This window comes from Gobio gobio (assembly GCF_949357685.1).
Source record: "Gobio gobio genome assembly, chromosome: 1".
Lineage (NCBI taxonomy): Eukaryota > Metazoa > Chordata > Actinopteri > Cypriniformes > Gobionidae > Gobio > Gobio gobio.
Genome location: NC_137097.1, coordinates 38535873 through 38559896, shown reverse-complemented (window position 1 = coordinate 38559896; position 24024 = coordinate 38535873). Strand labels below are relative to the sequence as shown.

Genomic DNA, 24024 nt, shown 5'->3' with positions numbered 1-24024 from the left:
CTCGTTTCCTGTCAAAACAATTGCATAGAACACACCTGTCTGAGTTTCAAAAGCATTCTTTATCCAAAGTTTGCATGCCTGTAACTCAAGACTTATTAAAGGTATCTCAATATCCTTTTATATTCTGGTTCTTAACAAACTTTTCTGTTGGAATGTTCATTTTTAAGGCCCTATATGTTTTATTTCCAGAGATATGGGGATCTCAATGCAAATTGTTGAACTTTTAGCCATTTTCAGTCAACTCAAATCAAATGTGGGTGACTTTTTAAACAGCTGATACTCATTGTATTTAAAGAGGAATTTCCGCATTTAATAGTTTGGCTTTCATTACTATTTATGTTTGTCTTTCTTCAGAAAAAAAGGAAATTTTGATCCGGGGTAGTGTTAATTTCGTCAGACGAGACGAGACTAAATATGTTCGTCAACGACCTTTTTTTCCATGACGAAGACGAGACGATGACGAGACCGCACCAATGTCCAAAAACGCTGACTAAGACTAAATTAACATGCATTATTGTTGACGAAAAAGGACGAGACTAAAATGTTTTGCATAAAATAAAAACTAAGATAAAATCTCTCTTCATTTTCGTCTACAATTGTCTCTTCTTTTTCTTGATGAGATAAAATATTCAGCTGTTCAAAATATTCAGAAAGAGTTCCCGCTGTTGCTCGAGTCTACAGGTCTCTCTCAGACTCCGCCTGTCATCTCGCGGCGGCACGCATGGTCACGTGGTTCCCGGAGCGCTCAATACTTCTAGCGCTGTGTCAGTACATTTGAATGACTTAAGCCGCGCAAGTTAACACAACAGCTTCACTATACAGGTGTTTGCAGCAATCTTTGGTAAACAGTAGCCTACAGCATAGTGTGTATTGAGTATTACGTCAGCCACATTTACAGTAGCCTATCATTTTATTTAGAGAGTGGTAGAGATGCAACATTGTTAACATTAATATTAATGTTTTTCTTGTATTTAGCCCTCATGTATTCCTTACTAATTAAGTCACACTTATACTCATTGATGGTCAAATGTGACCATACACCTTAACTATTTTTAAAATAAATTGCCTATATTTTAATTCAATAATATTTATTGAATATTTTGAGGAGATCTTTTGGTATTAAATACTATTTGTGCAATACTTATTGTCCATTAATGACCACTTAAAATATTTTTCTTCTAATATTTGTATTATTTTTATTACAATTAGTGTATTAATTAAGGTTAAAATAGAGAATTCCACTGCAAAGAGGCACATTAGAGTCATTTTGTGGCTGGAAAAATAAAACATTTCACTTGTAATGCCATTACCCACTGGTGCCTGTATGGCCCTTTAATAAATATACATGTAGTCTAGTTGCAGATCATAACTGCTTACTTATTTGTGAAATTTTGAAATGTTAATAATAGTGAATAGTAAAGAATGCAAGCAAATATAATAAAATAGTGCTAAAAGGTTAATAAGCAAACTTATTTTTCCTTATATGTACAGTAGGCTATATACATATGAATTCATACTGAATCAAGATCAAAATCAATATTTGTGCCCATCGTCTCATAAGCTAATGCTGATTATAGGCATCTACGCTGTAAATCAACCATTTAGCTATGGTGTTGTGGCACAAACATTATGCAGGTTATATGTACTTTATGTAACTTATTTTGCCACAAAATATATTGAGTTTTCCTTTGACTAAAATGACTAGACTTTTGGTCGACTAAAACTTGACTAAGATACCTTGAGTTGTCTTTTGACTAAAACTAGACTAAAATGACGAGACTTTTAGTCGACTAAAACTTGACTAACAAAAAAAGATATTTGAATGACTAAATATGACTAAAACTAACAAGGACATTTGGCACAAGACTAAGACTAAGACTAAATTTAAAATAGGTGACAAAATTAACACTAATCCGGGGACCTCTGTTTGAGTTGTCACAGAATGACCCTAATGTAATTGGTTTTTTATGATTTTCTAGTACACAACACCCTGTTTTGTTCACGGCAGATGTCCTGGAGAGTGCTTTGAGCATATATTCTCTTTCTGTGTATTTCCTAATGGTAAAATAAGAACAACTGGTGTTAAAAGGATGATGATTCCCCAGTAAAATCCCACAATGATATAGGCCTAAAGATCATACAACAGTATTTTTTTTTACATTGGTATTTCTCTCTGAGAGAGTGCATGTCCTCGACCTCGACAGTTCTGTGTGTGCCTCAATGTGTGTCCAGCCTTTTCACGTTCCAGGAAATTCCACATAAACTGTATATTTCCCCAGAACAGGGCAGTGAAAGCAATGTCAAGCACTGGAGGCTGAAAAATGTCTAAGAGCCGTTAGTATGTTGCATGGAATCATACAAATACAGATGCTATAAGATTTGGTAGAAATAACATGCTTGATGAAACCAATTGCAGATAGAGATATCACATGAGATTTATTTGACATGATACAGTGGGCAGCTATGTGAATTCAACCTCGTCCAAACCCACAGTTGCTCCCTCTGATCCACTGCCAACTCACTGACCGCTTTAAACTTTATGTAACCTCATGGCATTTGCTAGAGCAAGCATCAGTATTACTTTTACTCATAATAAATGACACCAAATATTAATCTTTACTTTGTCACTTAACCGTTTATGTTATGGACATGATACCTCAAATCATACGACTTGAGGAAACTACCTCTGCGTGGGAGCCAAGTTTAAAGAGCCAAAGTTTCTTCCCCAATTAATTTACATTGTTTTTTCCCGTCATTTGTGATTTACTTGATATGTTAGCAACAGTGTTGTGGAACTTTTAAAAGTAATGTATTACAATATGGCGTTATTCCATAAAAAAGTAACTAATTGAGTTACTTAGTTACTTTTAATGGAAAGGAATGCATTACATTACTTTTGCATTACTTTTGCAGAAGAATTACTTATATTACTAAGGATTAATTAAGAATTACGTTGTTACTTTTATTGATTCAGCGATTAAAAACAGATTTGATGTCTATTGAAAGTAGGGGTGGGTATCGTTTGGTTTTTTTTTCGATTCCGGTGTCAAACCGATACTTTTAAAACAGTACCGGTGCCTAAACGGTGCCTGAACCAATACTTTAAAAAAAAGGCCACAAAACGAGGTGGGTGACATTAAATTGCTTTTTATTTATTTATTTTTTATTATTATTTAAATTGAACCATTTATTAAAAGTTTAATGTATACTTAAATGTATGAATATAAATAAATACAAAACACAATTTACTTATTTACAAATTATTATTGACTTATTTACAAATTCACAGTAAAACCTAAGCCACCTAACCCAACTACAACAGGCCTAATTTAACTCTAAATAACAGTTACAGTAATAACAGCAGTAGTCTGTATTCTTGGTATGCTACAATACAAACCAGCTTCGAGCTTCAGCTTTATTTTGAAATATGATCATATTCTCTGGCTAAATATTTTAGAACACATCGCCTTAATGTTTCCATGGCGACGCGTCATGTTTCTCACATGACGACACACAGCTCAGCTGTATCGGGTTTATTTCGTTGTTTTCTTTTTATTCAAAATATTCACAAACTTCTTAACTGTCGAACTATCTGATTTTCAAATATGTGTGAGTGAATGTGTGTTAGTTGATCTATAAAGCGCAATGGGCGGCGCCATGTTAGTTTGCGCCTCAGAATCAGATCTGTCGGGTTCACAACACTTGAGTTCATCCTTGTTTCACGAAATACATGAAAGTAAGTGACCAGTGAACTGGAAGAAGAATAGAGTAAACTATATAATTACTATATAATGTGCATGTATCTGATGTGAATAAAACACGTAACGTTAGTCAAATCATAACTGTCTGAAAGGATTGTCATTGCCGCTTCCATAGACATCAGTGTGGGTTTTTTGCTAGTACTTATGAGCATTTAAATGTCTAAAACCTGAAATAAACATGATGTGGTTGAAAACACTGAATATTTGTCATGAGTTGTGCAACATTAAAGTTTGCAACAGTTTGCAACATTAAAGTATATTGATAACAAAATTTCCCCATCAAAATCAGAGTTTGAAATGACGTTCCACATGCGCAGTGGTAAAAACAAAACTGTATTAATTTGGTAAACATTCGTAACAAACTGAAAGACCCTATAATTTTCAGTATGAAAAATACACCCCTAAATTAAAGTTATCTTGAGGCTCCCTAGTGGGCTCTGTCCTCCTTGTAAAGAATGACTTATTATGGACCAATAAGAAATCACTTAGAACACCGTAGCAACTTTTTGCAACACTGTTTTCGTCTTTTATGTCAAATATATTCAGTTGCAGAATATTTGATGCAAGAGAAAGTTGCATGGTGTCTGTTACAAGGTAGTTATAGAGCCATTTCTTTGTTGTTACACAATGAAACTTTCCCTGGAAGTCATGTCTATGTCTGGCTTTGAAACTGGCTTTTCCATGATGCGTCAACATAAAAGCAAAAAAAAAAACTGATAACCTCTGTGAGTGTCGACACTGCATCTCAGCTATTTAAAATGATGCCTTTCATGGATCCCATCACTGGAAACATTCCAGGCATGTTTTATGACTACAGAACATGTGTTTTTAAAGATACTTTTGGCCCTGCTGTTTCTTGATTCTGTAGTAACATCACACCTGCTGAGGATGAGAGTGGTTGTAATGTTCACAGCTGGGTGTCAAACCTGCCTTTAGGTGGAATAGACTCAATAAAGCGAAGGCGCTATGCTCTTAAAGGGGTCATGAACTGGCTTTTTTTATGCTGTTGTCTGAAGTCAACAACTTATTTGAACTTATGACGTTTGCATGGTTTTTACATTCAGAAACATCATGATGAATAAGAAAGGCCCCGTTCACACCGCAAGTCTTAATGCTCAGATCCGATTTTTTGTTTGGCTGTTCACATTACCTTTTAAAATGTGGCCTATATCTGATTCCAGTGTGAACTGTTTGAGGTTTCAAACTAACCCGCATGCGCAAAAGAACAATGACATCAGACATCAGATTTATTTCTCATGTCTGTGAGGCTGTTCAGGCTCCTCTTCACCTGCTTCGTAGCTATCCGGGCCGGGATTACGTTTTGGTAGCCCATCTGAAAAACACATAGCCCCGGGGCGTTGGGCTTTGCGAGCCCTGGCCTATAGGCTACATGTCCGAGTCTGATCCCGAATCACAATGAACCAACAACACCACAAATAAAGGATTCTCCAGCCTGTGACAGCGTGCTAAGTTATATTCAGTTAGACACGTACACACAACCAATAGATATCAAATGATCTGTAACAATGCAATACTATCACATATTAAAAAAAAAAAAATTACTCACATAAGTGTGTTGCTTCATTCATTTATGTAATATCATACTGTCTGCAAATCCAGTCTCTTGTATTATATATCAAAAGGTCAAGGGAAAGTTGATTTCTCAATTCATCACCCCTTTCAAATTAAAGTTTTTTTATTGGCATCAATGGTCAATGAAGAACCTTTAACATCCATGGAATCTTTTCACTGCACAAAAGGTTCTTCAAAGTGGAAAATAGTTCCACTATGAAGATTGTTAAAATGCTCTTCACACTTAAAAAAAAATACGTTTAATAATTTGTTACATTTATATAGCGCTTTTCTAGGCACTCAAAGCGCTTTACATGGAAGTGGAATCTCTTCCACCACCACCAATGGATGATGCAACGGCATATTGCGCCTGAACGCCCACCACACACACCAGCTTATTGGTGGAGAAGAGACAGAGTGATGAAGCCAATCAGTATATGAGGATGATAAGGAGGTCATGATGGACAGAGACCAATGGGCAAATTTGGTCAGGAGGATGCCGGGGTTACACCCCTACTCTTTATCGAAGGACATCCTGGGATTTTTAATGACCACAGAGAGTCAGGACCTCAGTTTAACATCTCATCCAAAGGACGTTACACTAGTTTACACTAGTGCTTTTTTGTTTTAAAATGAATAACTTTTGCTACGGTTTCGCCTGTTGTCTACACTACTCCGGTGTTTTTGACACTCGAAAACGGACACTTTCGAAAACGCTACAGAAAACGTCTCGGTTACGTATGTAACCCTCGTTCCCTGAAGGAGGGAACGGAGACGTACGTCGGAACTGACCGACGAATTGGGATCTGATCTCAGAGACCAATCTACTTCGAGTGTATTAAAAACGAGCCACGCATTCCACGCACCGCCCCGCAGCGCGGGTATAAATAAGGAAGTGGAATGCTTGATCATTGCTTTTTTCTGCTGAGGAGCCGAACTAGTGACTCGGCCCCCTAGCGGAAGCACAGCACCTGGCGACGGGACGTACGTCTCCGTTCCCTCCTTCAGGGAACGAGGGTTACATACGTAACCGAGACGTTCCCTTTCAGTCGGTCACGTTCGACGTACGTCGGAACTGACCGACGAATTGGGATCCCTACCAAAACGCCAGGGCGCTGGCCCTTCCAGCGTCCTGCTTGAGCGCACTGGACCGTCTTAGATGGTACGGAAGTCAGGGCTCCAAGCAGGGAGGTCAGTCACTGCTGTTTCTGCAAGACCCACCCAGTGTGACTATTGGATAACGCTGGGAAAGCGTGCCCGTCTCGGGAGATGGTACGCTGCGGAGCCACGTCCTTCAGTGGAAGGATTGGTGGCAGAATACGCATAAGGACTAACCTGGCAGGGTAGTGCAACATATGGCAGTCTCTGGGGTGGTTCCAACCTGGTTCCAGGGGGGAAAGAACACGCCCAGAGACGACAGAGCGGGCTCTGTCAAGGGAAAGACACGGGGCTAGCCGAGTAGGGTATCTGGTACCGTGGAAGAATACACATAGCCTACACACCCGTTTCACAAGCATACGGGTGCAGGCCTGGCATCAGACGGCCGCAACGTCTGACACCACAGGGGTGACGGAGGAGCTCGACAGGGTTAGCCGTTTCCGGGGAACACAACTGGAGAAAATAGACGCACGTATCCGGCCCAGAGGGCGGGAGTGGCGTTGCAAGCCAACACTTAGAACGGGCACTTAGCGCTACTGGCCACTGGGGGCGAGGATGCGGGAAGATACCGGCTCTACACGGAGGCTATAGAATCTAGCGAACGTGTTAGGTGTCGCCCAGCCCGCAGCTCTACATATATCTGTCAGCGAGGCGCCTTGAGCCAGCGCCCAGGAAGAAGCAACACTCCTTGTTGAGTGTGCTCGCAACCCGAATGGGCAAGGCACGTCTTGGGACTGGTAAGCCAAGACGATAGCATCCACTATCCAGTGGGCTAACCTCTGCTTGGAGACAGCCTTTCCCTTCTGCTGGCCTCCGTAACAGACAAAGAGTTGCTCTGAGGTCCGAAAGCTTTGAGTCCGGTCGACGTAAGCGCGAAGAGCGCGGACGGGACAAAACAAAGCCTGGGCTGGGTCTGCCTCCTCCGCAGGCAGCGCTTGCAAGTTCACTACCTGGTCCCGGAAGGGAGTGGTAGGAACCTTGGGCACGTATCCAGGCCGGGGTCTCAGGACAACGTGAGAGTTGGCCGGCCCGAATTCTAGGCACGATTCGTTGACCGAAAGTGCATGCAGGTCCCCTACCCTCTTGATGGAGGCCAATGCCGTCAGAAGCACTGTCTTCATTGACAGGATTTTAAGCTCCACAGACTGCAAAGGCTCAAAGGGAGGGCTCTGAAGTGCTCTGAGCACTAGAGCCAAGTCCCAAGAGGGTAACGAGTTTGGACGAGGAGGATTTAGCCTCCTCGCACCTCTGAGGAACCTGACGATTAGGTCGTGCTTTCCCAAGGACTTACCTTCGACTGCGTCGTGATACGGCGCTATTGCTGCGACGTACACTTTGAGGGTGGAGGGAGACAGCCTTCGCTCCAGCCCGTCTTGCAGGAAAGAAAGCACGACACTATCCGAACACCTTCGGGGGTCTTCCCGGTGGGAAGAGCACCATTCAATGAACAGGTTCCACTTCAAGCATAGAGGCACCTCGTAGAGGTGCATATTTGCGCAGGTCCCGGGGCCAGCTGTGCGCCAGTGCATCCGTGCCGAGGGTGCCCCCGGTCAGGGAATAGTACCACTGGCAATGGGTCGAGTCCGGAGAGGCAAACAGGTCTACCTGTGCGGCTCCGAAAAGGTCCCATATCAGCTGGACCGCCTGGGGATGGAGTCGCCACTCCCCCGGAGGTGTCGACTGGCGAGAGAGCTCGTCGGCTGTCTGGTTCAGCGCACCTGGGATGTGAATGGCACGAAGCGACCTCAGACGCTTCTGACTCAAAGGAGGAGGCGGCGGGCGAGTTGGAACATGCAACGGGAGCGTAGATCACCCTGACGGTTGATGTACGCAATGGCCGCAGTGCTGTCCGTACGGACCAGTACATGCTTGCCACGTAGCGGCCCCTTGAGGCGGCGCAGTGCCAAGTGTACCGCTAACAACTCGAGGCAATTGATATGCCAATGCAATTGAGGTCCCGTCCACAGACCTGAAACTGCATGCCCGTTGTACGTGGCCCCCCAGCCCATGGAGGAGGCATCCGTGAAGAGCACAGCATGCCTGGACACTTGTTCTAATGGCACCCCGGCCTGGAGAAACGAAGCGTCGGACCATGGGCTGAAAGTTTGGCGGCAGTAAGGAGTCACTGGGACCCGGTACTGGCCGCTCTGCCACGCCCACCTCAGGACTCGGCCATGGAGCCAGTGTCGAAGCGGTCTCATATGAAGCAATCCGAGCGGCGTTACCGCGGCTGCAGATGCCATATGCCCCAGGAGCCTCTGAAAAAATTTCAGTGGGACCGCTGTCCTGCTCTTGAACGAATTCAAGCAGTTCAACACCGACCGGACTCACTCTTCCGTGAGGCGCGCAGTCTGGCTGACCGAATCCAGCTCCATACCGAGATAAGAGATCCTCTGTGTGGGACAGAGTTTGCTCTTCTCTCGGTTGACCCGAAGGCCCAACAGGCTGAGGTGACTGAGCACCATGTCCCTGTGTTCACACAACTGCTCCCGAGACTGGGCGAGTATAAGCCAGTCGTCAAGATAGTTGAGGATACGAACGCCACGTTCTCTGAGCGGAACAATGGCTGCCTCTGCGACTTTCGTGAAGATGCGAGGTGACAGAGACAGCCCGAAGGGCAGGACTTTGTACTGATATGCCTTCCCCTCGAACGCAAAACATAGGAACGGTCTGTGTCGAGGAAGGATAGACATGAAAGTACGCATCCTTCAGGTCGATCGCTGCGAACCAATCTTGGGGACGGATGCATTCGAAGATGCGTTTCTGCGTTAGCATCCGGAACGGGAGCTTGTGCAGGGCCCGATTCAGGATACGCAGGTCCAAGATTGGCCGTAACCCACCCCCTTTCTTGGGTACAATGAAGTAGGGGCTGTAGAACCCCGCCTTCATATCGGCTGGAGGAACCGGCTCGACCGCGTCCTTCGCCAGTAGGACATCGATCTCTGACCGCAAGACCTGAGCATCACAGCTTCGCACGGAGGTGAAGAGGATGCCCTTGTACTTGGGAGGCCGGTGAGCGAACTGAATCGCGTAGCCGAGTCTGATGGTACAGATGAGCCAGCGAGACGGCCTGGGGGCTGAAGCCCAGAGACCGCACAAGCGGGACCAACGGCACCACAGACGTACCCGGGGTGGGGCAGCGAGGCGGAATAGACAGACCCGACTCGGGAGGCCCGGAGGCGGCCCGGAGTGTTGTCTGAGTATTCCAGGGTGGGGCAGAGTGTGGGTGAGAAGGCCCGGGGGCGTTCTCGGTGCCCACACTGCTGCCCCCTGGCGAAGGGAGGGGAGGAAAGAAGTGACAAGGCCCGGGGGCGTCGCACACTGCCAACCTGGCCCTCTTGGGGCCCAGGGAGAGAGGAAACTGCTCTGAAAATGTGGGAGAGTATTGACACCAGTCAGGGCCCCCGGTCCTCCTCCGGGGGGGTGAGGGAGGGGTGCGGACACCAACTCCCTCGGAGCAGCTCCTGTTCTCCCTGGGCTGCCCATCTCAGGGCCGCTTGCCCTGAGATGGGCAAAATTTAAATATATATATTTAAAATTTAAATATATTGACATTTTACATATTGCATTGCCATTTTGCATATTGCATTTTAAATTGAATATCACTACACATAAGCTTACATATTTCTGCGGTCGTTGCTCCTAAATGGTTGTCCTATGTCAAACAGTGTTTTACAACCTGCGATAATTTTCATAAATTGCTGATGAGGTTTATTTCTTAAATACTAATTAACATCGTAGCCTACGATTCCATCGGTGTCATCATCGCTGAGTCATGCATGTCGTAAAAAAATTATCGTGATTTTAACGGTAAAAGACGATGCTAATGCTACGGTCAAAAACTGTTAACTGGTTAACAGAAAGTTTAACAGGGAGTAATTGTAATATATCTAACCTTACATTTACAATTATACAGTAAAATACCGTTAAATTTACAGTTTCTGGAAGTGAAAAATAACAATTTACAGTGAAAAAACGTAAATTGACATTCACAGAATTCCCTTTGTGACACTTCACATTTACGTATTTTAGTTGTAATAACTATTTCGTCTTAGTTTCTTTTTTCTAATCATTTATGTACATTAGGGTTTTATGTTACATTTAATGTTGTTAAATGAATGTTTATTTTATTTTTTAAATCTCGTGTCTTACCATGATGGTGTTAAGTGTTTGTGTGAATGACACTGTGCACCTTCTATATATTATTTATTGTCCTACTAAAAGCTGCTTGTGATGAGCTTTGATTCATCATGTGACTCTCATCACCACTGTGATTGGTGGTTGTCAGTATATATCAAAGGTACATATTTGTATTTCAATAAGTTGGTAATTTAACATTATTTCAGTTAATTTAACTTAAATCTGTAAAACCTAAAATTTTCTGCAAGCACAGGTGCCATTTTTTTACCATCAATTTTACGGGGATTTTTTTTACAGTGTACCCGAGTTTATTAGATCAATGTCGTACAGTGTGATTTGATCTTATAGAATTGCCGAAATGACACAGATTTCATTAGGCAGGCATTAGTTTAAAACAAGTTTTCTTTAAAATTAAATCTGTATGGAGACAGTTGAAAATAGGGTGAATACATGAAGTTCATCATAAACATCACTTGAGTAGCAATAAAACTCATGTTTATGGAGGCCTGCTGTGCTGTTTGCTTGTTTAGTGTGATGGGGTTGAGTTTATGTTGTGTTTATGCTCCTGCGGAAGGGCAGGGAGTGGATTTTTGTTGGGATGGGCGGGAGTGGACACTGCCCTTCCTGCCCAAACCCTAATCTAATTCACATCCTTCTGTCTGTGTCTTTGCACCAGGAATAACCTGTATTTCACTGTAATGTACTGCTTTTAAAAGCTGTTTATTGGTTAAGTCAATGGCCTTGCATTGTTTTACTCACAAGTCTTAAAGTTTAGTGATGTACTTGTTTAGTAAGCATCAGTTTAAGATGACATAAGGCCTGTTCACACCAAGATTAATAACTATAATGATAATTGAATTGGGGTCCACATCAACGGACAATAAAGTTTTGTGATCTATAAGCACAACTATATTGCTTGTGAAATAATCAGTAGTACAGAAATGTTTTCAATGTTTCCTGCACAGCACTTCATGGAGACTGACGCACCATTATTTGAATTCTTTTCCCCCACACTGGTCTGTTGTTGTGGTATCATCATTTTTTTTTTAGATAAACCCGTCCTCCAAACTGCACATAAATACAAAACAAACTGTGGTTGTCTATTTAAGTCACTCAGATGGTCACTTCCTGTGTAAGTGAGTAGTTCATGGCAGACAGTCAGGCTTCATGAGGATACAGTTCTTACAGTCCGTTGTTGTGTTAGCCATGTGTTTGTCTCGCTGTCATCTGTCTGTCGTCCACATCGCCGGTGTTTTGGGAGCAGTGCACTGTCCTTTGTAAATATGCAGCTATGAAAATATTTAGCTTTGGAGCAGAATGAATATAGATGTGCTGATGTGATTATTCCCACCAATAACAATGGATTGTGTGTATAAATGCCAACATTTCTACTGTGTGAATAATCTTGTACATAGCTTTATTGTTCTTTGCTCAAAAACAACAACATCCAGAGAAAAAATATTGTGCATTTAGTACAATGAAAATATTTGCATGGTTATTTTAGGATCATACCTTCATATCAAGGTCTTGTTTTACCTCACTTTGAAATTAAAGCCCTGTCAAGATTATGGCCTTTATGGATTTAGGAGCATGGGGGCAAAGAAGGAAAGAGGGAAAGAAAAATGTAAATCAATTATTTACAAAAATAAATAAATAAAATATTAAAACAGATAAATACAAATATAAAAATAAATTAGACATAAAAAAATAAATATAAATAAAAATAATAATAGATTAAACATAAAAATATAAAAAGTATAAATATAATACAAATAATAAACATGTTTGTGAACTTTTGAACGGGGTCATTTTTATTGTGTCTTTGATCTGTATGTAAATATATATATATATATATATATATATATATATATATATATATATATATATATATATATATATATATATATATATATATATATATATATATATAAGCCCATGTTCTGTAGCAATAAAATCATTTCAAATTGTAATTTTGGTACTTAAAATGTAAGTATTTACATATTTTAATTCTAAAAAGTTTGATGGTACCATTTAAATATTTGTATATATTTGTTTATATTAAATACGATGTTTAAAATATTTTTATATTTATATATTCCCTTTCCTTGCTGCTTTAAATTTTTAAGTACAATCAACTTTGTCATCTCATCTTAAATTACATTAAACTGACCTAAAAAATTTGTTGAATCTTGTATTACGTAATTTTTGTTTTTTGAAAATTGCTTAACTTATTAATATAATGAGTTAAGGCAATGTAATTACATATGTTGTAATTTACTTATTGAGCATATAATTATATATATATAGGGTAAACATACCCATTAAGCACACTACTATCTTTGAGCTCAGATTATAAAAAGAGAAAAAATGATTTATCACCCTACTTGATGTCTTAACCAATTGATGTGTTTGTTACTATATACCTCTTGTAATTTCAAGTTAATCAGACCATCGCACACGGAGATATGGGTATTAATTTCTTTGCACTGTCTGGTGGCCATTTTGAAAGCTGTCTGAAAACGTTCACCAAAAGAGTAGCTCCTTAAATGTGAAATTTTTTAGATGTAAAAACCTTTATTTTCGATAAGTATAACTTATTACTGCAAAAGAGATTAATGTTTAGACTTTTGCATATTATAACCTGGAACCTGGATGTGGGAAATAATTAAAGTTCGATCCAAAAGATACTTTTAGCAACATAGCACAGGTGCTACAGAACATTGTTAGCTTACTAGCTGTATAAGATTGTGTGCTACACTAATATATTACTTCACAGGCATTACTGGTTTGTACTTTTAAATTCATTATATAATAAATGTACAGTTTATTGATGTTCTGTGGTTTTACACTGCTGTAATTTTTAAAGACTTCATATTATTGTAAGGTGAGCTTAAAGGGTGCACTGCTATGAAAACCACAGCTTCAGTGTGACATCAATAAGAAAAAGTATAATTTATTTTCAATAGCTGGTCATATTAAAATATGCATGAACTTAATACATGACCTAGATTATTTATTTACCAAAATTGTCCTTTTAAATTTAATTTAAAAATATTTATTAATTTAAAAAAATGTATGCTGTTCCAATTAAGCTCAGTGTGCTCCCTTTAAGCTCATCCACATTAAACGTCTATGTTAATAATTCATAAACAGACTTTAAATGTTAACTGGTGGTTGTCACTTCAAATTAATCTTTAAATTATTCTTTAAAAATGTTGTTCAAAATAAACAAGAATTTCCACCCCAAAAAAACATGTTGTGAGCTTAATGGGAACAGGGGTGTGCTTAAAAGGTACAAACATGTAGCCATTAAGCACAGCCAGACGTTTTGATTTTAAGGATGTATATCTTAATTTAAATGCGTTTGTCACATTATAACTTCATAAATAGAGTGACAACTGCCCTCATTCTAAAAGCCTAGACAAAATCTTGTGTGGTGAAAGCATTGCACCAATTTCCTCAGGCATATAGAGATTCAGTCGAGTTCTGTGCTGAAATCTTCTCACTTCTTGTCACTCCATGACATTTATAATGCAAGGTGAGACGCCATTTTTAGTTGTGACCTAGATGTTTGCTCCATCTAAATCACCACAAAGCAATCAAGATACTGACACCCAAGATAATGGCTACTTGAATCTTTTGATTGATCTGTTTGAAAGACCCATCCTCCTGACTATTGTCATGCTGACTCGGCTCTGTATAAGAGGTGTGCCACATTCAGCCCGGATAGCCTTTTGTGAGCAAATGCAGATGACACCTGGGGGAAGGAGGTGTCACGCTGAGGTGTGACGGGAGGAAGAGAGGTTAACGAGGAACCTTGGTGTGAAGATTATCTTATCTCACATGAATAATATTTACTCGCCCTTCCCCTCATCTTTTCTGCATGCAACTATAGATCTCCACAAAGAATAGCAGGCTTAGCATTATCTGAGGTCCGTTTGAGCAGCGGTACTAGATTAACTGGCTTTTCAGCGCTGTCATGATTTGGTTTTTAGGGTAATCAGCATCTGTGAGGACAAATGGGCTGGGAAGATGTGCCTAGTCACTCTGCCCCAGAGAGGGTGCATTATGGGTAATTGAATCAGCTCTGGTCAGTGTCTGCTCTCCAAATCAAATATTTAGCCTATTTTTGGTAACACAGATGTAAGATATTTCAGGAGTGTGTGACACTTACATTAATATCTGTAGTCGTGCTGCTATAAAAAAACAGTCAAACGCAGATGTTGTTTTTCACACTCTATTTAAAGGCTTGTTTACTTCACAGGACACTAGCACAGCACCAAATTAGTTTTGTTTATTCTTTGTCCAGTTAAATGTCTGGTGAATTCAGGGCTTTAAAGGATTAATTCACGTTCAGTTTGTCCATGTATTCTTGTCGGATAAAAATATTATCTGCCCCAAATGAGCACATGCGTTTTTTTATGCACATCTTGTTGTTTCCATCCAGCATTTTAATGCAATATCTCAAAATGCACATAAAATAGGTGGAGAAAAACAGCTAATAACAACCAATCATCACAACCTTGATTTTCATTTTGTTCTTGGTGCAAATAGGCATTTGTTACATGTCATTGTTACACGTTGCATGTAGTAACAACACTACCTTTGCGTATTTGCAAGCAACTAACTAAACCAAACCCTAATCCTGACCTTATAGAAAGTACATGTTGTTAATTAACTTAGTTCTTAAAGGGATAGTTCTCCCAAAAATGTAAATTCTGTCATTAATTACTCACCCTTGTGTCGTTCCAAACCTGTAAGACCTTCGTTCATCATCGGGACACAAATTAAGATATTTTTGATGAAATATGAGAGCTCTCTGACCCCTCCATAGACAGCAATTTAATTAACACTTTCAAGGCCCAGAAAGGTAGTAAAGACATCATTAAAATAGTCCATGTAACTCCAGTGGTTCAACCTTAATTTCACGATGTGACAAGAATACCTTTCGTGTGCAAAAAACAAGCAAAAACTACTTTATTCAACAATTTCGTCCTAGCCTATGTCAGTCTCCTACGCAGTTTCCGTTGTAAAAACAGTGCAGCGCCTGTGTCCTCACCCCGTGCATGAAAATAACACCTGAAAATAAGCGTAACCATTAGTTTATTTACCAGTCTTGCTGTCCCCTGCTGTTTAAAGATCTGTTGTAATGTTAGTTGGATTGTGCCATATGGGTCTCTGTCTGTGTGGCCCTGAGGTCATGGGGGCCTCCATCCAGGTCATTGGCTCCTAATAGACCCTGCCAGACAGATCTGTCCCAGCTGGTGAACACACCTCATCACATCACATCACACCACATCGCTGCTGACAGATTTATGTCCAGTAGGAATCACTACTCTGTGCTAGCAATCTATTCACTCAATAATTTATGAACTCAGTGGCTTCCAGTTAATTCAGCAAGGAGATGCAAGGAAATTACTCTTTTTAACATTATACTCGAATTAAAGCAAGGCGTAATTTTCTGCTTCAGCTGTAGTCTTTATTTTAGATGATTTGAGGACTCGTGTGATTAAATGATTTATGGTTGAGAGACGTATAATAAAAGAACACGGCTCTAGGGGCTTCTGCTCAGACAGGCAAAGAAAAACTTCCACAGATCAACAGCAGATCATTCACTGTCTGAGTGCTAGGATGCACTCAGCACTTTTGTTTGATTCACAGAGAGACGCTTGTTCACAAAGAGCGAGCTTACTGTTCGTCCACTGCGAGGACCAAAGATGACTTGAAGTGCATGTGACATGCCAGTGTGCTTCAGCCTTAAACAGCATGTTTCAGTATCTTAACATTGCCATTAAATGAGACTTATTTACCCATGTTCTTCATGTTTAAAGGTGAAGTGGGTTATTTCTGCACCACTGAAGTTGGGCGTTCCGATGCCCAAAGTTTTGCTGGTTAACATGGTCCAGTTAGCTTCTATTTTCCATAAAAAAAAAAATTCTCCATTACCCGACATTGAAGTATATTATGTTACGTTGTTGTGTTACATGTTTTGTTACATGGTGTTATGTTACTTGTCACATTATATGTTATGTTATTACGTTATGTTACATGTTGCTGTTTTATGTTACCTTATATGTTGTTACATGACATGTTATATATTATTACTTGTTATATGTTATGTTACATGTTGTTACATGTTACATTATGTTTCATCATAACATGTTATATAACATTTGACATGTTAAATTTTGTTATTACATGTTATGTTAAATGTTGTTACGTTACGCGTTATGTTATGTTGTTACATGTAATATATTATATGTTGTTGTTACATATTATGTTATGTTACATGTTGTTGTTGTTGTTGTTATTACATGTTGTTGTTACGTTATGTTATGTTACAACACAACATAACATGTTATATAACAACATAACATGTAACATGTAGCAACATATAACATAACGTGAAACATAACAACATGTAACATAAAACGTAACAACAAATAACATGTTACATGTTGTTACGTTACTTGTCATATGTTATGTTATTACATGTTATGTTAAATGTTGTTACGTTAATGTTGTTATATATTGTTACATCTTATGTTATGTTACATGTTGTTGTTACATGTTAAGTTATGTTACAACAACATAACATGTTATATAACATTACATTACAACATTGCAACATATAACATAACATGTAACATAACATAAAATGTAACAACATATAACATTACATGTTATGTTTTGTTGTTACATGTTGTTACGTTACAGGTAATATGTTATGTTAAATGTTGTTACCTAACGTGTTATGTTATATGTTGTTACGTTATATATTATTACATGTTGTTACATATTATGTTATGTTACATGTTATGTTATTACATGTTGTTGTTGTTGTTACATATTACAAAATAACATGTAACATAACATAACATGTAACAACATATAACATAACATGTAACGTTACATAAAGCTAGTGGTGCACCGAAATTTTGGCCACCGAAAATGATCGGCCGAAAATGGCATTATCGGTTTCGGGCCAATAAAAAAAAAAAAAAGGCAGAAAACGTAAACCGAAAATGAATGTCACCATCCGCGCGCAAGCGCTTAGGTTTCACTCACGGTCGAGCTGTTATCACGCGACGCATCTGACAATCAAAGATTAAGCATGTCAGTGGTATGAGAACAAATAGAGACGTAATCCATCTGAACTACCCATTGTCAGAAGCGACAATCCCCTTGACTACTGCCGCACGAACGAAGGACGCTTTCCATTGATTTTTTTATATATATATATATATATATATATATATATATATATATATATATATATATATATATATATATATATACAAATTTGTATACAATTTTAAAAGAAGCCATTTTCGGCTTCAGTTTCGGTTTTCGGCCAAGTGCATCCTAAATTTTCGGTTTCAGCCCAGAATTTTCATTTCGGTGCATCACTACATAAAACATAACTTGTAACATATAACAACATAAAACATACCAACATGTAACCACATATAACGTTATGTTATATGTTGTTACATGTTATGTTATATGTTAGGTCAGGGGTTCCCAAACTTTTCCATCCCAGGACCCACCTAGACAAGTATAATCTATCTCAAGACCCACCAAAATAATTTTAAAGCATGAATGTGGGGTGGGGGTGGGAGGCGTTATTTTCTTTAGAGCAGTTTTTATTTTACTTGTCATAGTATGAATGACATACAAGTTTAATTGCAATGCAAACTTAGGGTACATTATTAAAAATTTTATAACAATTAAAATAGCCGCCTAATGGCTATGTTGAAATAATGCGAAGAGTAACAGAGTAGTTTCTGCTGAAAGAGAAGTTGATTCTGGTGCGCTGTGTGTGTCTGACAGGAGTCCCACATTCACAGATGGCGCGTATGAGCGAGCTCATATATAAAAAGTAGTATAAATATAGTAAGTGACGCGCCAATTCAGCTTGTGATTTGACAGAGTTACCCTCCACAATTAATTTTTACCATTTGGCGGGTGCTAATTTCAAACCCTGTTAATAATAATGCTGCTCTGAAAACTGTTATCACAACAAGTCACGCACGTGCGCTTCATGAAACACAATGCTGATATATTTATAAATTAAATTGCAGCCTTCGCCATTTGAAAATCGCACTGACTAAGTAATATAGCGATTTATATTTAACATTGGTATATTGTGCAACCCCAGACTAATCTTTGTTTGTTGTGTGTGTGTCATTCACTGAAACATAAATTGATCTGCAGCCAGGTGACTGCGCGACCCACCTCTTCCCACTCTGCGACCCACAAATGAGTTGCGACCCACAGTTTGAAAACCCCTGTGTTAGGTTATCTACATGATCTGCACAAACAGATAATAGAATACAATATAATATTTGGTCACTCACTAACATTATAACTTGTTTGAAAACAATTATTTTTACATTTCTGTTTTGCTGCTAGTGGGGCAGAAATACACACGTCAATCATGTTACGTGGATGAAAAAGTTTTGAGATTCAGTATTTAAACGATCTCTGGATTATGATTTCAAAATCAGGATTTGTGGATCCCTCAGAGATGCTTTTTATAACTAGAGGCACCCGAATTGCATTATATGTGTGTGTGTGTATGTCTGATGTGTGTATGTTTTTCTATGAGATTTGCTAAACCTCTTAAACTCACACAGGGGTCAGAGGTTAGTATGTATAGGGTCGCAGGGACGTGGAAAAGGAGGAGCACATAGTGGGAGCTAGGGAGGTGTGTTTAGTCTGTACAGAGGAAGTCCAACTGTTCCCTACGAACTTTTGCTATCATGGATGTTGTGAAAGGGTATTTGGAAAGTCACTCACCCCTTCAGGGGCCTGTTGTTTCCCACGCTGCCTTCCCATGCTCCCCGTTCTTACTTCATATTTGCACGTCTATAAATAAAGCTCCTTCTGACCGTAAGGGCCTGATAAACTAATCCAGAGATGCACATTGACCAGGTTGTTAGCCTTTTCCCGCAATATGCGCTAATAGGCACTTTTCAGAGGGATTTAGATTGTAGTGTGTCTATATAGAATGATTGTGCCAGAAACAAATGGAAACTAAGTGGCCAGAGCATGAAAAGTGTGCAAACATAATGTTAATTTTTACATAGGGGTTGCAAAGGGGCTAAAAAATCCAAAACTTTCAAAAAGTTTCCAAAGATTTCCAAAAATTCTGGACACTTTGCAACCCTATTTTTGCGTAACTGTTGAAATAAAAACCTTCAATGCTCAAGGTGGCAATAGAGTTGTAACCTAACGCACTCAATGGAGTTTGCTTAGCTAGAAGTGTGTGTTCACATGCTTGCAAAGAGTATGTTTGGGGCCTTGGCGTATGTGGGACAGGACAGAAATGCAGCGGAACTGTGTGTCTAGGGGATTTAGGGCTTTACATCTTTCATCTACTGCTTGTTTTTCTTCCAGCTTATGCCACCCAGTAGAAACACCGCATATAAACACTGCTGTCATTGTCCAGAATGCTGTGAACTGTTGTTCTGCATTGTAATTTGTGTCACTAACTGAATAATTTTGCATATTGATCACTCGCTGTCCTCTCTTTGGGCTTCTGTTTGTGCCCTTTTTATGAGAACTAATTTGCTTTTATCATTACACTTCCATTTTTCTATTAATACAAATCTATTTAGATCATTTTCAAATTAGTAGGCAAAAACAAATTCCTCCCCTTTTGGGAAATTATAATCATTATGTTTCGTTTTTATTGGTTGTGATGCAAAAAAAACAAACAAGTGTCTGACTGCATAAAACAGCAAATTTAAGCAGAAGTTAACCAGTTGCATGGGCAGTGTTCTGAACTAACGCGGTAAGTTGTAACCTACTATAACTAGCTCACATTTACCTGTACTTATGTGTTCGGATCAGTAGACAAACGTAATGTCAACTAATTATGTAATATTGATTAGCCAAGGTTTATAATAATTATTTTTGTTATGATCGATAAAACCAAAACAAATTTGGATTTTCTATTTAACAAAGAATCCTGAAAAATGTACATTAGAGTTTCTACAAAATTAAGCAGCACAACTGTTTTCAACATTGATAATAATCAGAAATATTTCAGCAAATCATCATAGAATGATTTCTGAAGGATCATGTGGCACTGAAGACTGAGTAATGATGATGAAAATTCAGCTTTGATCACAGGAATAAATTACATTTTATAGTGTATTACAATAGAAAACAGTTTATAGTAATAATATTTCACAATATTACTGTTTTTACTGAATGCAGCCTTGGTGTGCGCATAAGAGACTTCTTTCCAAAAAATTTTTTTGACATGCTTTATTCATTCTCTCATTTGTCTTTCTGCTCTAGCTTCTGTACTACTCTAGCTTAAGCTGATTTTGGCCACAATTTTGCTGTCTGAGACAAATGTTGCAAATCCTAAAAGATTCCTCTGATCCTAGGCTAAAATCTGAAGTCTTTGATCATTTGACATGTTCACCGGCAGCCAATTAATGACCGCTGCGATCAAATCTTACCTCAGATGAAATTCTGGCATGCAGTGTCAGAAGATTTGGCGCGCAATCCTGCAGTGTGACTTCTCCTACGACGACTATGACCAAAATGAGCTTTAGAGATTTCTTTGTAGCCACCGGTTCAATCCAGTGTGTAGCTCACTGTCACCGAACGCGTCATTGATTGATGATATAAAAGAGATGGTGGTCTAGTGGGTTAAACCATTGAACTAATATGCACAAGGTTGCTGGTTCGATCCCAGCAGTCGCCACCACCAGTGTGTTCTTGAGTAAGGCACTTCATGTTGCTCCAGGGGGATTGTCCCTGTAATAAGGGCATTGTAAGTCGCTTTGGATAAAAGCGTTTGCCAAATGAATAAATATAAATATAAAACTCTGGACAAGTTTTCTTGCGGGCATCCGTTTTTAGCGTGCCTTGACATCGTACAGTCTGACATTAATGACAACTTAGATCTTACAGTGTGACATGGCTTACAGCAGGGATCATGTTCGTACAGTTTGACAAGGAACAATCGTGAAGGACTATTATAAATCGCACAGTGTGCACCCGGCTTTACTCAACAAACTTGGCAACATTCAATGGCTCTTGATTATGGATGCACTGATATAGTGTTGTCACGATACCGGAAATTCTAGCTTCGATACGAAACCTGGAAAATTATCGATACTCCATACCATTTTCGATACCACGGGGAAAAAATGCTGCATATACTGTCAAATATATATTTTAAAAAAAAAAGTAATTTTCGTCCATCTATTGAAGGTCTAAGCAATCAAAAAAAATCTTCTGAAGAGATCACTTTATATGATAAAGCTTTTAAAGCTTTTTTTTTTCATATATAAACATTGATCAATTACCATTAAAATTATCTCACAAATATTTGCTAACTCAATGTATTTTTTATGATTGGGTAATTTTGTTGCAATAGCTTACACACAGCACAAGGAAGCTTGATCTAAAAGACAAGTGAACAGTAATAAAATAAGAACAAATAAACAAATTACTAACAATAGAACAAATAAACTCAATAGCATAAAGATACAAATTAAATATGTCATGATTCGAGCATGCTAATTGGTCGTAAAAAAAAAAGGTAGCGTCATTGTCTTCGGTCATACCATAGGAAATGAATGGGAAATCGGCAAAAACACAAAAAATCACTGAATATTTGTGTGTACAATCTACAAATCGGCCACAGTGCTGAAAAAAAGTACACAGCAGTAAAGGGGTGACACTCTAAAACTAAGATAAAAAGAGTGTGATATTGAAACATCCACTCACACACACGCACGCACACTTATACCACACACACCTATGAAAAACTGAGCCTATGAACCACATTTAGAATTTTTTTAAATCACAGCTTCATCGGAAAAATATGAAACTTGGTGACTTTTATAGCATTAGGTATGTTAACACAAAATAAAATTGAGGGCATGATTCGAGCATGCTAAGTGGTCGTAAAAAAATACTCCCACTTGTGCTCTTCGGTCAAAAATGGCCATTGGAAATGGATGGGAAATCTGCAAAAACACAAAAATTCACAGCATTTGTGTGTACAATCTACAAATCGGCCACAATGCTGAAAAAAGTACACAGCATTAAAGGGGTGACACTCTAAAACATCAAGAGTGTGATATTGACACATCCACTCACACACACACACACGCACGCACGCACACTTATACACACACATATACACCTATGAAAAACTGAGCCTATGAACCACATTTGGAATTTTTAAACATCACTGCTTCATTGGAATGATATGAAACTTGGTAACTTTTCTAGCATTAGGTATGTAAACACACAAAATAATTGAGGGCATGATGCTAATTGGTCGTAAAAAAAATACTCCCACTTGTGTTCTTCTTTCAAAAATGACACCATAGGAAATGAATGGGAAATCTGCAAAAACACAAATTCACAGAAAAAAATCTATATTTCTAACAAAAAAAATAAATCTAAAACTTTATAATAAATAGTCTTTGAGATTTTTTAAATATATATTCAAATCCATAAAAAAAAAAAAAAAAATCATTAAATGTTTTCAAAACAGAACTAGGGAATTCTCCATAGAGACCTCTAGTGATTACACCCATGGTTGCATGATTTCTTAAATAATTCCAAAAGAGGGCACTAATCTGCCTTCAAAAAAAATATTTTGAAGGCCTAGTCTCTATTTTAACCTGAAGTACTGCAATAAAAATAAAAATAAAATTAAATAAAATTAAAATGTGTATAATTTTCAATGGCAAAAAATAGACCATATAATTATTGCATAAATATTTTTAAAAAATAACATCAAATCATCTCAAAATACAAATTTAAAAAGAAAAAAATATTATTGAAGAAATATACATTGCATTGCTTTTACTGGGGTGGAGGAAGATTATTTTTTAGGTGTCCAGACAACCAATGCAACCCTTAAACGAAGAGCACCAGAAGGTTAAGTTGCACAAGTTAATCAGTCAAGAGCAGTAAGTGATCCCTTGTCTTTTTGTAGTTTGAAAAAGAGAGTGGCATGTTTATTCGGCTGCTGTCCCTTTAAGACCTGATGCATGGATGGATCCAAAATGCCGTTACACATTCTTCCTGAACTGTTTACGACTGTGTTTACGTTAATACTCACCAAGATGGGGCATTGCGACATTATTTTTGAGTATTAGACCATTAATAAGCTTGGAAAAGAGCTAATTTTTGCACTTGTATGTCAGAGGCAGCGTTATTACTGTATGTGTGTGCGCTTCAGATGTGAGCGCGAAATCTGCGGGAATGAGTAAAATTATGTGCAATCCCACGCGAAATTCAGACCCGTCCCACCAACGCTATTTAACCGTAGTGAAGGAGAGGACGCGGGTGCGTGTCAACTCGCTGTCGGTTCGGAAAGGAGAGCAAGAAAGCGCAGCTGGTATCG

At 38.8% G+C, this 24024-nt stretch overlaps 1 protein-coding gene across 2 annotated transcripts in view; it reads left to right on the top strand.

Moving 5' to 3' along the window:
* The window catches only part of cdc42ep4a (CDC42 effector protein (Rho GTPase binding) 4a), a 37177-nt gene that overhangs the window by 4395 nt on the left and 8758 nt on the right, over positions 1–24024 (top strand). The window contains exon 1 of one of the 2 annotated variants that reach the window (XM_079819998.1): positions 20400–20430. The exons of the other annotated variant lie outside the window; for it this stretch is intronic. The gene's annotated coding sequence lies outside the window, so the exon portion shown is untranslated. Of the gene's footprint in view, positions 1–20399; positions 20431–24024 lie in introns of those variants that run through there. 2 annotated transcript variants of the gene reach the window in all.